At 42.6% G+C, this 18,079-nt stretch overlaps 1 pseudogene; it reads left to right on the top strand.

Annotated features, from left to right (window-relative positions):
• The window catches only part of LOC100349819 (aconitate hydratase, mitochondrial-like), a 115,018-nt pseudogene that overhangs the window by 29,288 nt on the left and 67,651 nt on the right, over positions 1-18,079 (top strand).

Raw genomic sequence — 18,079 nt, 5'->3', positions numbered from 1 at the left:
AGAGAAAGGTACCTCCTTCTTTGATGACCCATTCTTTCCACTGGAATCTCACTCACGGAGACCTTTCATTTAGGTGTTTTTTTTTTTTTTTCCAGAGTGTTTTGGCTTTCCATGCCTGAAATACTCTCATGGGCTTTTCAGCCGGATCCGCATGCCTTAAGGGCTGATTCCGAGGCCAGAGTGCTGTTTAGGACATCTGCCTTCTATGGGTCTGCTGTGTATCTCACTTCCCATGTTGGATTGTTCTCTCCCTTTTTTATTCTATCAGCTAGTATTTGCAGGCACTAGGCTAATCTTCTGTTGAATTCTTCATTTGCAATATTTCATTTCTATTTCTCTCTAAAATCTTAATTTTATGGGACAAGCATCCATTCATATCATGTATGGATTTCTTTAATTCGTGGATTTACTTTGACTCCTTCTAAGTAATCCTACAATCAATTGTTTGAATTCAGTTTCCAGCATTTCTTCAATCTCTTCATTTCAGATTCTAGTATTGAAGGGTTGTTGTGTTCCTTTGGAGGTGTCATTTTTATCTTCCTTATTCTTGTTCTTTGAACTGCTATGCTTATTTTTATGCATTTGTAGAGCTGTGTTGAGTTTTTTTTTCCTTATGATGGCTTTTTCCTTTGGACTACGCCTCTCTGGATTAGTGGAGTGTCTGCTCCTTCAGTAAATATCCAGTGGTGTGTGCTGTGTGTGTCCAGGTAGCTCTGTTCAGTACTCCAGTTGGAGGGGAATGTCCAAGGTGACACCCAAATTTGGCACAGTAAATCTCTTTTTTCTTTTTTCTTTTTTTTTTCTTTCTTTTTTTTGTAATCAGAGGAGAGTTTTAATCTGCTCTCTTGGCATAATCTAACACTCACCTCCTCTCCTCCAAGGAGACCAATGCTTTTTTGCTAGCCCCAGTGTGTATAATATTTGCTGACGCTACCACAAGCACCACACTAAGGATCCATGCAGTCTTCAGTGTGAGCACAGAGCCCACATCAATGACCCTCACCAGGGACTCAGGGAGCTCTGAATGTGTGGAGCCACCAGAGTGACTGCACAAAGACCCAGCCACACCCTGTGTTCTCCCACACAGCCACAGCACACAAGGCTCCCACAGTCACGAACACCTAACCCTCTTCCAATTCTCCCAGCCAGATTCAGGCATCTCCTCTCTGCTGGTTGGTAGGGGTGTGGACATGAACTGGCACAACTGCTTCATATGTCCAAAATGGCACCTTCCCCCTTCCAGCTAGTTATAGGATGCCAGTGCCAGGTGGATGAGGAGAGAGAAACATGCCCCCTTGTCGCTCCCCCTCTTCATGGAGGAACGACACTAAACCCTGCCTAGGCTTCATATCCGAGTCACGGCACCATTATGTCGCTCCCCCTCTTCGTGGAGGAACGACACAGGACCCTGCGCTGTTCTTCTGTCTGCTCGGCCCTCCCCGGGTTTGCTGCTGGTTCTTCCCGGGTTGGCTACCATCCCTTCCACCTCCGTGGAAGGGCGGTTCCCCCTGGCCACTTTCCCCACTTCCGCAGGGGAGTGGCACACCACCGGCCGGCTCTCTCGGGGGCTGCACAGGTATTCCCCTTAGATGTTCCCCTTAGATGTTCCTGGTGCATGCTGTCTCTCTCCTCCCTTATAGTCCTCTTCCACCAATCCCAACTCTGCTACCCACAAGCTGAGTACGCTGCTCTCCTCCAATCAGGAGTAAGTCCTATAGTTTATTGGTTGAACTGGAGGCAGCTGTGTAGAAGCTGTTTCTCCCTTCTCAGCGCCATATTGTGGGAGAGCAGATGCATAGAATAAGTCTTAATTCCAGTAACTTAGTCTAGTCCAAGTTGCTCCCAGTTGCTCCCCACACCCCCTTTTTCCCCCTAGGCTGGCAGGTATACTGTCCCCCACAGGGCTCCAAGCCAGACTCATGCCATATTCTCCAAAGCTAGTGCTGAGGCTCTTGGCTGCTGAGGTCCTGACTTGTGTGCATCCACACCCTCCTTGTAGATCCAGTGTCTCTCTAATTTGCGTGGAGTTTCCTCTGCTGTTCTCTCCCTACTTTTTCCCTGAAATTTCACTCTCTCCACTTTTTTTTAACTATTTGCCTAAACTAGAGTGGGAAGTTCTCTCCCTATTCCACCATCTTGGTGTCTCACTCTCAGTCCCGTTTTGAACCATGAAAGGTACTCTTTACAACTATGAGAAGTCAGTTTCATTCAGTCATTCATTTCCTTATTCCAAAAATCACTAACATGTATTTAGTAGGTTCCAGGCACTGTCTTCATCACTATGACAAAAAAGTTCTGCTCTGAAATAGCTGATATAAATAAAACATATAAATGCATCACAGATGCAATTGTAAAGAAAGTCTTTAAGCAGAAGCTTGAGAAAATCAGACTTATTTTGCAGCAAGATTATTCTGGCTGCTATGTTGGGGATAGATGATCACTAGGTAATAAAGGCAACAGAAATATCAGTTTAGAGCTTTTTGGAACCTCCAGTGCAAGAGCTGTGGGTGATTTGGATCTAGTTAACAAGATTTTTTTAAAAAAGGATGGAAAGGAGTCCAGTTATTAATATACTATTTTGAAGGAGGGACTAAGGATTTTCTTGATGAGCTGATCAAATATGTAATGTGGGTAGGAAATGAGAATAGCCCTAAGGGGGTTTTCTGCTGGTTTTGTATTGTTTGTCATGGGCACGTGGGTGATTGAGCTTTCATTGGCTAAACTAGATAAGATTGTCATAGTATCAAGTTTGGAATGGAGTCATAAGGTGCTCGGTTTTGGTAGTATTGGTTTTGGAATATTTATTTTACCTCCTAATGGATGTAGACAGTAGATACTTGAACACAAGTATTCAAAGTCAATGGTGAGGCTAGAGATATGATGTTGAGAATCTTCAACACATAGATGAGATGAACAACATTAGACAGGCTAAAACCAGTAAATCAGTTAATCCAATGTTGGGAGCAGAGAAAAAAAACATCAAAAAACACTGAAAAGGAGATTCTTTCAAATAAGGATGGAAAATCAAGGAAGTGTAATACCTTAAAATCTAACTGAAGAAAGAATTTCAAGAAAGAGAGAGGGATTAATTCTACCAAGTGATGCTAATTGGTAAAATGAGAATGGACAATTGGATTTAGGCTATTGGAATTCATTGGTGATCTTAGCAAGAAGAGTTCTGATTGAGAAAACTGATTAGAATGTGAGAAAGAGAAAAATTTGTGTGTGGGAGGGAGAAATTTGAAACATTAAGTGAGTGAGTGACATGAAAAGTTTTACTAGGAAGAGAAAAAGAAGAATGTGATAACAGAAGGGCAGAAGTGGAGTCAAGTGGGAATTTGCTTTAAAATGTCAGTGTTTCAGTGTTTTTATGCTGATGGCGAAGTTCCAAAATTGAAAAGGATGGAGAATAGTGATGTAGAAGAAAAAGGGGAAAATTGATGGGCTGATTTCCTGAAAGAGACACAAGGAGATAGGATCTAGCACAAATTGGGAGGGACTAGCCATACAGAGGAAGATGGATAATTTATGTCTAGAAATTAACAAAAATGAAAAACAGAGTTTATGTGTTTGGATGATAGTTGTATATAAAATGAGGGAATTTATTCAAATTCTCTGATTGCTTCTATTTCCCTCAAAAAATGGAAATGTGATTATCAGCTGAATGTGAAACCAAAAAATGCTAGCTAAATAATAAATCCTGTGTGAAATTCCATTGGTTTCTTCACTGTCCTTCCCACCCTTACTCTTTGAGGGCCAGTCTGTGAGTGAGTTAGATTGTCCCCACCCACTCTGGAGCGTTCCTGTTTGTCAGTCTGCTGCAATGTTACCTCACATGAGATGACTTTTGATAAAAAAATTAGAACTTCTTTTTTAAAAGATTTACTTATTCACTTGAAAGTCAGAGTTACACAGAGAGGAGAAGCATAGAGAGAGAGGTCTTCCATCCACTAATTCAGTCCCCAATTGGCTGCAACGGCCAGAGCTGCACTGATCCAAAGGCAGGAGCCAGGAGATTCTTCCGGATCTCCCATGTGGGAGCAGGGGCCTAAGGACTTAGGTCATCTTATACTGCTTTCCCAGGCCATAGCAGAGAGCTGGATCAGAAGTGGAGCAGGGGCGGGTGCCGTGGCTCAATAGGCTAATCCTCCGCCTTGCGGCGCTGGCACACTGGGTTCTAGTCCCGGTCGGGGCACCGGATTCTGTCCCGGTTGCCCTCTTCCAGGCCAGCTCTCTGCTGTGGCCAGGGAGTGCAGTGGAGGATGGCCCAGGTCCTTGGGCCCTGCATCCCATGGGAGACCATGATAAGCACCTGGCTCCTGCCTTCAGATCAGCGCGGTGCGCTGGCTGCAGCGCACTGGCCACGGCAGCCATTGAAGGGTGAACCAATGGCAAAAGGAAGACCTTTCTCTCTCTCTCTCTCTCTCTCTCTCTCTCTCTCACTGTCCACTCTGCCTGTCAAAAAAAAAAAAAAAAAAAGTGGAGCAGCCAGGACTCGAACCAGCACCCATATGGGATGCCAGCACTGCAGGAAGCAGCTTTACCTGCTAGCCACAGCACTGGCCCCAAATTAGAGCTTATTTAAGAATACTGTTCTGCACTATAATTGGCTATATATATCCCAGATTGGTGCTATTACCTGGAACAGGTTTGGAAATAGCAAACAGAAAGATGATCTGCAGCAGGTCCTCAGAGCGGTGCTGTGAGCACAGCCCTATGCTGCGGTCCACCCACTTCTAACACAAGGCTTGAGCTCTCTCATGCACCACAGTCCCCGTCTCCTGTCAGTGTCTTTCTTAGGGCTGCTGTTTCAAGACCTTCCATTACAATGCAAGTAAATTCGAGCAGCTCCAAGGGAAGCTTTCGGCTTCAATGGCAATTACTTGTCGATCCATGGCCTCTTGTCTGAGGTGCCAGTGAGATGTCGGGTCAGTGGGAAGGCAGTTAAGTCCAGCAGGCCTCTGACTGCATGTCTGGTGGATAATTATGGAGAATGGTTAATGTACTAAAAATCTCAGCTGGAGCCTATGCCTGGTTCAAACAGTTCACAGTCATCTTCAAGGTTGATACTGGATTCCCAGGGTATAGAGTGTAGATTCTGGTGGATAACAAGACATCTGTTTCCTTTTTGTTTCATTTATCGTCTATGGTGAAGAAAAACAAACTCCACACCTTCAGTAATAAATAAGTTTTAGAAATTCCATCAATAATTATTCCAAAACAAAATGCCATTTGGCTGCTAATCTTTCAGGAAAAAAGAGCTCTGAAATACATTTCCAAAGATACTGTACTGGATATTTCAGAGAGAAACTACATCATGAATGGTATGCAAACAAGGGTATGGCCTTGAGAAAAGAGGGTGGAGGCTGAAACATCTGGGATGTGGTTTCATGTAATGAGTGCATGACCCTAGGTCAACTGGTAATGTTTGAGCTCTCATCTGTGAATGGGGTTCTTAGTGTAAACATCTCAGAGGGAACTTCTGTTGAGATAATGCATACAATAAACCTTTGAAATTATACAGTGTTACATAAACCAGTGTGTCCCATGGCCCCTGCCGAAATTGTAATCCTTTATCTAGGAATCTCATAGAAAGGAAGGAAGGATGGCAGGGAAGTATGGAGAAAGGAAGGAGGAAAAAGATGAGGCAGGGAAACATATATTCAGATTAAATAGCAACAAGAGTTTAGAAAATGAAAATCAGTGATTTATCAAGGGTAAACCTGCCAGCACCACTTTAATTAATTAACATTAAGAATAATGTCGCTGGCGTCATGGCTCAATAAGCTAATCCTCCACCTAGCGGCGCCGAAACACCCGGTTCTAGTCCCAGTCGGGGTGCCGGATTCTTTCCCGGTTACCCCTCTTCCAGGCCAGCTTTCTGCTGTGGCCCGGGAAGGCAGTAGAGGATGGCCCAAGTGCTTGGGCCCTGCACCCCATGGGAGACCAGTAGGAGCACCTGGCTCCTGCCTTCGGATCAGCGCAGTGCGCCGGCCGCAGAGCGCCAGCCTTGGCGGCCATTGGAGGGTGAACCAACGGCAAAGGAAGACCTTTCTCTCTGTCTCTCTCTCTCACTACCCACTCTGCCTGTCAAAAAAAAAAAAAAAGAAGAATAATGTCAAGATTAATGTCATAAGTGAGGGTGTGTTGATAGCATGTGTCCTTGATAGGATGTAATGCGAAGAGCACATCTCCTTGATATTCTTTCCCAATTCCATCACTGCAGTCTAATCATGAGAACATAAGACAAAACCAGTATGTACAGCATTCTGGAAACTACCCACCCAGAACTCTTCACAACTGTCAAAGTCATGAAAGACCAGGAATGACTAAGGAATCGTCATCAACCAGAGGGGAGTAAGAAGTGTGGCAGCTAAAGTAAATGCAACATCCTGAATTGGATTCTGGGAAAAAATTAAAAATAGATAACATATGAATAAAGTGATATTTTACCAACAATATCCACTTACCAATAGTATTATTATTGATTTCTTAATGTTGATAAATGTGACATATTTACATAGCAATAGTAATAATGGGAAATGCTCACAATGGGAGAAACTGCATAAAGGATGTAGCAGAATTATTTGTATTGTCCCTAACTTGTGTGCAAACCAAAGATTATTACAAATAGCAAGTTTATTTTATAAAAAGCTCATATGGAGGAAGATGTTTACCCTATCAATTAAGATACTGATTAAGATGCCTGTGTCCCACATTAAGAGTACCTAGGTTTGATTAGAGATTCTAGCTCCCAATTCTAGTTTCACTAATGCAGATTTGGGGGGGGTGGCAGTTATGATGACTCAGGTAATTGGGTCCTAGTCATTCACATGGGAGACCAGGGTTGAGTTCCTGGCTCTTGCTTTAGGTCCAGCACAGCCCCAGTCATTGCAGATATTTGGATGTGAACCAGAAGATGGAAGAATTTTCTCTCTCTTTTTCTTTCTTTCCATCCTTCCTTCCTTCCTCCCTTCCTCCCTTCACCCCTTCTTCCCTCCCTTCCTCCCTCCTTCACTCTCTTTCTTTCTTTTTATACTTCTCTAAAAGAAATACATATTTTTAAACTATTTATCTTTATATTTGATCATTCCATATCTGACATCTATTCCAATGAAATCAGCAAAGAAGTAACTAGAGATCATTCAATACATTGTAGGTTATTATAATGAGAAACTACAAATCACTTTATGTCCAACTAGTAGGAAACTGATAGCAAATTACAGAATATCATGTGATGTAATCAAACAGTCATTAAAATCAGCCTTAAGGAGCAGATTAGAGGTTACCTGGGCCTGGGTTTGCACTGAGATTCAATACAAATGGAATCAAAAGTGGGAATTTTCTGGATAATACAAGTGTTCTAAGGGCCAGCATTGTGGCATACCAAACTAAGCTGATAGGGGTGCCTGCATCATGTAATAGAAGGCTAGTTCAAGTTTCTTCCACTCTGCTTCTGATTTAGCTTCCTGCTAATGCTCCTAGGAGGGTAGTGCATGATGGTCCAAGAACTTGGGCCTCTGGCACCCACAAAGGAGATACAGATGGATTTCCTATTTCCTGACCTTGATTTGGCCCAACCCTGACTTTTGCAGCAATTTGGAGAGTGACATAGCAGATGGAAGACCTCTCTCTCTCTCTCTCTCTTTTTCTCTCTCATTCTCCGTTTTTCAAATAAATAAATATCTTAAAAATGGAAGGGCCAGCGCCATGGTGCAGTAGGTTAATCCTCTGGCGCCAGCATCCCATATGGGCTCCAGTTCTAGTTCCAGCTGCTCCTCTTCCAGTCTAGCTCTCTGCTATGGCATGGGAAAGCAGTAGAAGATGGCTCAAGTCCTTGGGCCCCTGCACACATGTGAGAGACAAGGAAGAAGTAACTGGCTCCTGGCTTCAGATCAGCGCAGCTCTGGCCATTGCTACCATTTGGGGAGCATACCAAAGGAAGGAAGACCTTCTCTCTGTCTCTCCCTCTCACTCTCTGTAACTCTCTCAAGTAAAATAAATAAAATCTTTAAAAAATAGAAAAGAAACATTTGTTGTTCTATATCCTGGTTGTGGGTTTGCGAATGTGAATGCTCACCAAAATCGTACCTAAAAAATGAGTATGCTTTCTAATATAAATTATACTTCAATACATGTTTATTTTAGATGATTCAATGAGAAAAGATTAAAATAACTTGAAAATGTCTATAAATATTTATGAGGATACTTCAAGGCATTCATGAAAAAAACTCAAGTTAAAAAATAACTTTATGTTGGAGCAAAACTTTTAAAATATATGCACAGGTTTATTTTCATAATATGAGTTTTATGCAGACTTTCTGAATACCTCTCAAACATGTTTATGTGGGTATGTTTTGATTAAAATATAAAATAATTGTCAATGCACAAATCTTAAATATAGGCAGGAGTAAGGCATGCTATAATTACAGATGAACAGAAATTTGATGGTGCTCCTGAAAATCCTAGAGGAATACAAACACAATTCCTATTATAACACTGTCAAAATCACATACCTACTACAGAAAACACCTTCTAGTTTTTGTGCTGTCACACTTGTTCCTGCTTGCAGCAATAACAGAAGGCAGTAACATTTGCAGAAGAAGCCATATAGGAAAGAAGTTAAGACTATATGCTGGCTGGCGCCATGGCTCAATAGGCTAATCTTCCACCTGCGGCGCCGGCACACTGGGTTCTAGTCCCGGTTGGGGCGCTGGATTCTGTCCCGGTTGCCCCTCTTCCAGGCCAGCTCTCTGCTGTGGCCCGGAAGTGCAGTGGAGGATGGCCCAAGTGCTTGGACCCTGCACCCCATGGGAGACCTGGCTCCTGCTTTCAGATCAGCATGGTGCACTGGCCACAGTGGCCATTGGAGGGTGAACCAACAGCAAAGGAAGACCTTTCTCTCTGTCTCTCTCTTTCACTGTCCACTCTGCCTGTCAATTTAAAAAAAAAAAAAAAGAGTATATGCTATCAAATGGAAACAAGCAGGTCTTGCCTCTATAACTCACTAGATAAGCATTGTGGACAAATTATGGAGCCTGTGTGAGTCTCAGTTTTGTTATCTGTAATATTTCCCTATAGAGTTTTTGTGAAGACTGACTAATACAGTTTTTTAAATACATTTCAATGCCTAGCACAAAACATCTACTCAATATACACTAGATATAACTACTACTACTATCACTATACTTTTATTACTATTGCTATATCTGTCCACAATAGACCTACAGAATTTTCATTGGTTTTTCAGTAATTAGTCCACTGGGCAAGGCAACATTCCAGACTTATTCTAGTGCTAAGCATGAAAGCACAGACTTCACCTCTATCAAAATGGTCAGATGACCTCATTCCCTTTCTTATCTTCTCTCCAGTGCTTGGCTTGGAAGAAGGCCCTGTTTCTGGACCTATGTCCTCTACAATGTGCAGAGATTTTATTTCTGACTTTAGAGGATACATTTCACAGGAATACTGCTGATATACATACCTGATATTTGAGAAACCCAGTGTGTTAAATACTACCTGTTGTTTGGAGAGACAGAACTGCGCTTTGAAGACAAAAGGAACTTGTTTCAACATGTTATTCTGCCAGGAAACGACAATATGCCTTGGGTACATTGCTTCACTCCTCTCGGTCTCAATTTCTTCATTCTTAAAAAGTGAATAATATTAGCTTTCATGTGTATTAAAACAAGGACACTTGACACATATCCACAAGTTTCACATCTGGAAATTCAACCAAGTGTGGATAGAAAAAAATCAGAAAAACACTGTGGTTATACTAAACATGTACAGACTATTTTTGTTGTCATTATTCCCTAAACAATATACCACAACAATTTGCATAGCATTTATATTGTACTTGGTATTTTACACAATGCAAACATGACTTAAAGTACGTGGGAAAATGATTGTAGATTCTATGCAAAGTCTATGCCTTTGTAGAAAGGACTTGAGCATCCACAGGTGTGGGGGGCAATCGAGATCCTGGAACTAAGCCCTCTCAGGTTTGGAGGGACAACTATAACATAATTCATTCAAACTAGCTTTTGGTGACCTTAACTATTAGAGGTTAAGTTGATGTTTATTCATGCTGGTTAGGTCTGAGAAAAAGGTTTGATATTATGACAGTTCTATGAATGAGTATTCAAGAGCACCAGTACTTACTGTCTTCCAAGATTCCAGAAGGAGCTACTCTCACAGGGAAGAGTTACACAATGCACAAACATCATGGCTATAGCAGCAGCATAGACACCAAGTTCATGTCAGAGCAGAGCTCATGAGTTATACCTGCTGTTTAAGCAATACTCTTCCTTGCTTTCAAAACTAAAAACAAATAAAAGTATACTATTCTCTGAGTTTGTGAAGGGGAGAAGGCACATTATTGTACTTCCCACAGAAGAACAGAATTTCAGAGAGCTGAACAGAATAGCCTGTTGGACCTCCAGAGCACCTTGCCAAGTTTACACACCAGGTGGTATGTAAGGAGAACAAGGGTGATAGGGCAGGTGAATCCTACTCACTGGTGGCTTTGGGACAAATAATTTCTAGAAATGTGACCATTTGGATTAGCAACTCCTCTTTGAGGTGTGTATGTTTGTGTATGAGAGAGAGAGAGAGAGAGAGAGAGAGAGAGAGAGAGAACTAGAGAGTAGGAAAAGGTGGCCAAGTGTAGAAGGAAGCAGATGAAGGCAAGTCTGGTAGGGAAAGAACCTTACTGAAAGAAAGTCTTCCTTCCCTTATCCCTAAAGCACTCACATATTGTGTCATCCACCCAGGCTATGCCAGACTGAATGGCTGTTCTCCAGTACTTCCAGTTCCCTTCTTGCAGGTACATGATAATATTTCTTTCCCCCTCCCTCTTTGGCCAATTAAATGGGAGTAGAAGTGGTGCATCCTGTTTTAAGCAGAATTTAATGACCATTGTTTCTCTCTCTATCTACCTTTCCCAGGCTCCAGAATTCTGGAAGCTCACATTACTATGGAGGAACAATGGTCAGCCATCAGATGAGGACAGCTACCTGGAGACATCCAGGCATCATTTGGACATCGTGTAAGTAAACAGTAAATCTCTGTTGTTTCAATCCACTGGAATATGGAGGGTTGATATCACAGCATAATCTGGCATGACTTGGTTGGTACCCAACATCGTGTCTCACCATTAGAGTCCAAGAAATGAAACGATTGATTAAGTCAAGGAACATGTATCTTTTGTGGGGAAATGAGCAGATGAGTAGAAGATATCCAAGATATAATATGAATCACAAAAAGCCATTTGCTTCTGTATTCTACCCCCATGTTCTACCTACTCCAAGACCTTTGCTTTGGTTGGATAACATGGGTCCATTAATGCTGAAAAACTTTTCAACTAGAAGTCAATCATTTAGCACTTGTATTTTGGATACAATATTTCAGGCTCTGTACCAAAAAATCAGGCTACAGCGATAAATGAATCCCAGCAGTGATAGTAGGGTAGAAGAGATACACACACACACACACACACACACATGTTTTTTAATTAGGCAACAGGGGGCAGGCATTTGGCCTAGAAGGTAAGACACCAGTTAAGACACCATGCCCCTTTTGGGAGTAGCTGAGTTTGAGTCCTGGTTCTGGCTAATAATTCCATATTCCTGCTAATGTAGATCCTTGGAGACAGCATGGTCGCTGCCACCCACATTATATGGAGGACCTGTATTGAAATGAGGGTTCCTGGCTTTGGCCTGGTCCAGACCTGATCATTTAGTGCATTTGAGGAGTGTGGATGAATTAGGAAAAAAACCTCTTTGTCTTGCATTCCTCCTGAAATAATAAGAGTTGATATAACTAGTGATATTAAGGGAAAAAATGGAATAGTGGGGTTGTAGGAAGATAAGAGAAGCTGCTGTTTAGAAATGACTGATGGGATGAACTCTTCACAGAGGTGATTTTTGAATGGTGAACAACCCAGAGACAAGAATGAACCCTACCAAGATCATGGAAAGTGCCATGCCCTTGGATTTTCCAACTTACAAAATCCTAAACCCAAATAAGCCTCTTTCCTTTATGAATTACCCAATATCATGTAGTTTGTTTTAGCAACAGAAAACAGACTAAGAATCTCTTTCAGTTAACCAACACTTTCATTCTCAAAATGTTTTCACATCTCTTACCTTACATCATCCTTACCACAATCTTTGTTGTAAGTAGAAAAAATATCTCTTGGCAGTTTAAAAAAAAAAGCTATAAGAGGTAGAGATCATGATTCACTGGTTCCTCAAGTGTTTGATGCATTTCACGTGGTCATCTGTCCACTTTACTTATCATCCTACTCAATAAATACTTAATGAGTATCAAATAGGCACCAGTTACCGAGGACCTGGAATGAAAGGGTGTTTCCTTCCTCAAGGACACTCCTGGCTGGTGGGGCAGGAAAAGAAGTGAACAGACAAGTGCAATGTAAAATAGTGCAGCCTGAGAGAGGTGGGGGCAGATGGGGCTCCAGAAGCAGTTGAACCAGGGCAGGAGCACTTGTGTGAGATTATGGGAGGTAATAGGGAATGTAAACTGGAATGTCTAAGATATTCCTGAAAATTCATAACAAAAGAGGACAAATTTAAAAAGTCAAAAGTGTCCCTCATTGAGGAGTACCCTAGATACAAGCCATCTTCAAAACATTTATGAACATGGAATTAATAGATGGGTTTATTTTAGAACAAACAGTTTTTTTAAGTCCATGCATAATTTTATTCATTGTACATATTTTCCATGGACCTTTTTTTTAATAGATTTATTTATTTATTTGAGAAGTAGAGCTACAGTGAGAGGGAGAGACAGAGAGAAAGGTCTTCCCTCCATTGGTTCTCTCCCCACACAGTCACAACTGCCAGAGCTGTGCTGTTCCGAAGCCAGGAGCCAGGTGTCTCCTCCCAGTCTCCCATGTGGATACAGGGGCCCAAAGACTTAAGCCATCTTCCATGCTTTCCCAGGCCATAGCAGAGAGCTGGATTGAAAGAGAGACAGCCAGGACTAGAACTAGCATCCACATGGGATGCTGGCACCACAGGCAGAGGATTAAACTACTGTGCCATGGCGCCGGCCCCTTCCATGTACTTTTCAAAGATTCCTCATATACCATACTGGGCTGGGTGAGAGCAGAGTGGGGATAGAAGGAGAGAGAGACAGAGGCCAAGTTCTGGGGTTCTACAGGCTTTACTTACAAGTTTGGATCATACTCAATGGAAGGTTGCAGCTCTTGAGGATTTTTAAGTGGAGTATGACATATCAAACTTGCAATAGCCTTCCTGGCTGTGAGAAAAATGCACTGGAGGAGGTCACGTGGACTGAGAAGAAGCTAATATAGCAACACAGAATTTTCTTTATTTGCTCAGTCCTGGGCCTCACCAGCACTTTTCAATCCTTGTAGGAAGCATGCAGTAACCCCAATAACTGATACCATTGACTGATTAGTTGCCAGGCTCAATTCAAATTGACTTTCATATATTAATCTAGGTCATCTGCAAGATCACTCTGTAAATTCATAAATGATCTTTTTCTTATGCCCCTGTCTCCTCACGGGTAAGAAATGCACAGAGAGATGAAGCGATTTGTTCGAGGTCACACAGTCAGTATGTGGCCAAATCAGTTCTCTTAATATAGATAACATATTACACATATACAAAAATTGACCTCTGATAGTCAATAGTGCAAGAATCAAGTTCTTGTAACCAAAGTAATGGCTCTGGTTCTCTGGCCACAGAGATACTGAGTAAATATTTCAGTGTAACATAATCAACAAGAATACCTTATACATCATTCTTAAATAGACTTTTTAGCTCTCCATTGTTGCACTCATTTGCTAGGGCTATCATAACAAATGACTACAGATTGGTTGCCTTAATTCGTCATAGTTGTGGAAGCTAAATGTTGGAAATCAAGTGTCAGCAAGGCTGATAACTTCTGAGAGCCTGAGGGTAGGATCTGTCCCAGACCCCTCTTTTTGCCTTAGAGATGGCTATTTTCTCTCTGTGTATTTATGCAAACACCACCTTTCCTTTACATGTCTGTATCCAAATTTCCTCTTGTAATTAAGACACCATTTAGGCTGAATCAAGCCATACCATTATGAGCTCATTTTAACAAAATCACCTCTGCGAAGATCCTATCTTCAAATGAAGTCACATTCTAAGGACCTGGGGATTAGACCTCAACATATGAATTTTGGAGAAGCAATCTGACTCACAATGATTACTTTGATCTACAAACTTGGCTCCTATAACCACAAAGGTAAACGTGCCTTATCCCTAGAATACATGAATCTGTTCCCTTTTATAGTAAAAGGGGCCTTGCAGGTGTGACTAACACAAGGGTCCTAAGAGGGAAACATTATCTTGGGTTATCTGAGTGGGTGAGTATAATCAAAGAGTCCACATAAGAGAAATAGTGGAGGGGAGGAGGCGAGCATCAGAGCCAGAATTGGAGAAGAAATGGTGACGAAGGCAGAGGTCCCGAGTCAGCAGAGATCTGAGGATGCTGGCTTTGAAGACGGAGCAAGACGGAGCAAGAGACCATGAACCAGGGATCAAAGAAAGTCTCTAGGTACTGGAAAGGGCAAGGGAGTTGAATTCTCCCCAGCGGTCTGAACACAAGCAGGGCTGTGCTAACATCTCGGTATTGGCCATCTCAGACTTCTGCCCTCCAGACCATAAATAACTGTGTGCTTGTGTGAGCCACTGCATTGTGGTAATTTGTTAGAGCAGTCATAGAAGACACATACACCAATCAGAGCCGTCTAGACTAGCAGATGACCCTAGGCCTCCTGTAATGCTGCGTCTGGGAAAACAAGGGTACCCGAGGAAAATACCCAGGGCTCCCTCTGAGTGACAGTCACCTCTTTTCACAGAAAAGCAAATTGCATGCAAATAAACCGACTGAGTCAGAAGCTAATCTCGTCCAAAAAGTCTGGAGATGTGCCAAACCATGGCTCTCAGGAGAGGATGGCAGGACTGAATACCTGGGGGGTACTAAGGCACCAACAGCTGAAAGCGGAGGGAGCTGGGAGTCTATGAGCAGTTAACCAGAATAAGAGGGGGAGAAAAAAGAGAAGTTATTTCAATAAGACCAAGGAGCTTGCATCAGGAGGATTTCAGGGGCAGGTGGCAATGAAAAGTTGACTAATCATCGACCCTCGTGTACAGTTGGCTAAAATCTCCGTGTGTATGATAATCTGAAAGTTTCATCATCAAAGTTTCCCACCTGCTGTACTGTCAATTCTTCATGGTCACATAGTGAGGTTAAATGAGGTCCTTTACTAAGCTTGACTGAGAGCTGTGAAATAAAAAAAAAAAAAAAAAAAAGAAGCACACTAAGCAAACATTAACTGTGCATAGGAACAGTGGGTTCTTTTTAAGAAGTCACAGAAAAGAACCTCCTAATTTCCCCCACAGGGTCAGGGATGCTCTCCTCCTGGCACCTGCTCACATCCTCCTATCACCTGTGGACGACCTCCTTTTCACTCTGTCCACATCCACCCATCCTGCCCCAAGCCCTGCCTTAGGATTCTCTCCTGACTGATGCTGTGCATAACCTTAAGAAAGCTAATTAAATCCCATATCTCAATTTCCTTGATTGGCTTAAATAGCAGTTAATTGATCAGAGGTTTCTGGAGATTAAAGAAAACCACCCATTAGTCACAAGGAAAAGGCTCTGTGATTACTCTGATGACAGAGGCTTTCTAAATGTAAGGCACGGCGAAAGTCCCTGACAGTCTCCTGTCAGGCGCCAAACTCAGCCCGTTCCTTTAGCAGACCTGTCGGAATGCTGATTTATGCTGACAGCCCTAAGTGGGAAGCAGGTCGAACAGGGAGTTGTCCCTTGTGCGTCATTTAAAATGCAAGGTCTCTATTTTCATGACTCATAATTTCACCACTGAAATTTGGCTCCAGGGAAATCCATTTCTTCCTTTCTGGCCTATCTCTGCATCTTTTTCTTTTCACAAAATCATCTTGCTGGCATGGTTCTAGAACACAGTACATGTGTGGAGCACTAAACAGCACACTGCCTGTATCACATCGTGGGTTTTTCTCTGTCTAAATTCCTCAGACCTCATGACACTGCTGAGCAACTGTGGCAGCAAAAGAGGCTTCCAGAAAGAGACACAGGGCTTCTCCAAAATGACTCACAAAGCGAAATTAATAAAAATTTGGCAAACAAGCCTGAGTTAAGAACCCAGCATCATCAAAAACTCAATCATTGAATAATCTCTGATGTGTCTGTTTAGAAGGAGCATTAAACAGAGTTGTCATGTGCTGGGTCTTGGGTTATTCACTTTTGTGCTCTATTTCATTTAAGTATTTTGAATTCTCCCAAAAAGTTTTGGCTTCTCGGTAAGCTGATGACGTAAGTATCATGATCTCTGTTTTGCATTTGTGAGAACTGTGGCTGGAGGTTAAATCACTCCATCACGCTGCTGATGAGCAGCAGATTTTGAAACATTTCTGTCTGGTACTGAAACCTGGCCCTTTCCACAATGTTAGTTTGCATCTAAATCATCCTGTGAGTGTTTCAGGGCAAGAGATTCCAAAGGAGGGCAATTTTCCAGGTCAGAAAGAAAGGGACAAAGCTAGACCATTCTGTAAGACTCCAAGTATCTCAGAACAAACTCATGATGAAGATAGCCGTCTCCCGATTTGTAGAAGGAATCCGGGGCTTAGGGACCTCAGATCATTTGTAGATACACATGGTAGGGGCTAACGCTGGGATTCTTCCATACTTCCAATCTTCTGTTCTTCATTGCTATTTTTAAAATATTTGTTTATTTATTTAAAAATATGGAGTTAGTGAAAGAGAGGGTGAAACGGAAGCATCATCCAGGCCTCCCACATGGGTAGCAGGGGCACAAACACTTAGGCCATCTTCTGCTGCTTTTCCCAGTCCATTAGCAGGGAGATGGATCATAAATGGAGGGACCAATACATGAATTGGAGCCCAAATGGGATGCTGGCATAAAAGGTGGCAGCTTTACCTACTACACCACATTGCTGACACCTTATCCCCTGCCCAGCCAAGGCATCCACCAAAACGTAGTCCATTATTTCAGCCTCTAGAAGCTGGAAAAGTCAAGGACATGGAGTCCCTCCTGAAGGCCTGAAGGAGTTGATATCCATTACTTGTTCTTGTCAGGTGTTCCTTGTATCCAGTTGTATTACTGAGAAGATAAGAGTTCATTCTGGTGTCTGTGTCCTGTGGAGTCATCATTAAATCCAGGCATCTCAGCATCCAAATCTCATCCTAATCAAGGACGGTTTTCTTTGCTCCAGACACCTCCACATCAAGTCCATTGGCCTGCATTCAAGCACATCCTGATGCCACTCCAATCATGCCTTCCAAGCACACCTTGCTCCAAGGTGCTTCTTTAATGTCTTCTTGCTCATCACCCTCCTTCTAGTATCTTCCCTCTGGCAGTCAATGCCAGTTACCTTTCTTTTTTTTTTTTTAATTTTTTGACAGGCAGAGTGGACAGTGAGAGAGAGAGACAGAGAGAAAGGTCTTCCTTTGCCGTTGGTTCACCCTCCAATGGCCACCGCGGCCGGCGCGCTGCGGCCGGCGCACCGCGCTGATCCGATGGCAGGAGCCAGGAGCCAGGTGCTTTTCCTGGTCTCCCATGGGGTGCAGGGCCCAAGCACCTGGGCCAGTTACCTTTCTAATCTCTACTTCTCCCATGTTATAGCTCCTCTGGCTAGCAGAATGCTACTTCTCTTTGCAGAAATAGCAAGGCCATAAAAAGAAAAGAATGCTCCAGTTTTCAGTCTTCCTTGCTACTAGGATATACTCTGACAATGAGACATAAGCTGTGGCCTTCTGCTGATTTCTAGAAAAGTTTTGCTTCCCAGGTTTAGGAATTCCCCCTTTATCTTACTCTCTTCCTGCTAACTGAAGTATGGAATCAATCTCTGGAGGACTGGAGACAGAGAAGATATCTTGTGACTCCAGTGATAAGAATTCTGTGCTAAAGATGGTAGAACAGAGAGCTAGAAGACTGTGTCCTTCATGATTTAATTGGAATTGCCCAATTCCTGGGCCACTTAGGGAACTAAAATTCAAT

Source organism: Oryctolagus cuniculus, chromosome 2 (assembly GCF_964237555.1).
Source record: "Oryctolagus cuniculus chromosome 2, mOryCun1.1, whole genome shotgun sequence".
NCBI classification, from domain to species: domain Eukaryota; kingdom Metazoa; phylum Chordata; class Mammalia; order Lagomorpha; family Leporidae; genus Oryctolagus; species Oryctolagus cuniculus.
Note: the sequence above shows the minus strand (reverse complement) of the source record. Positions and strands in the feature narration are given on the sequence as shown.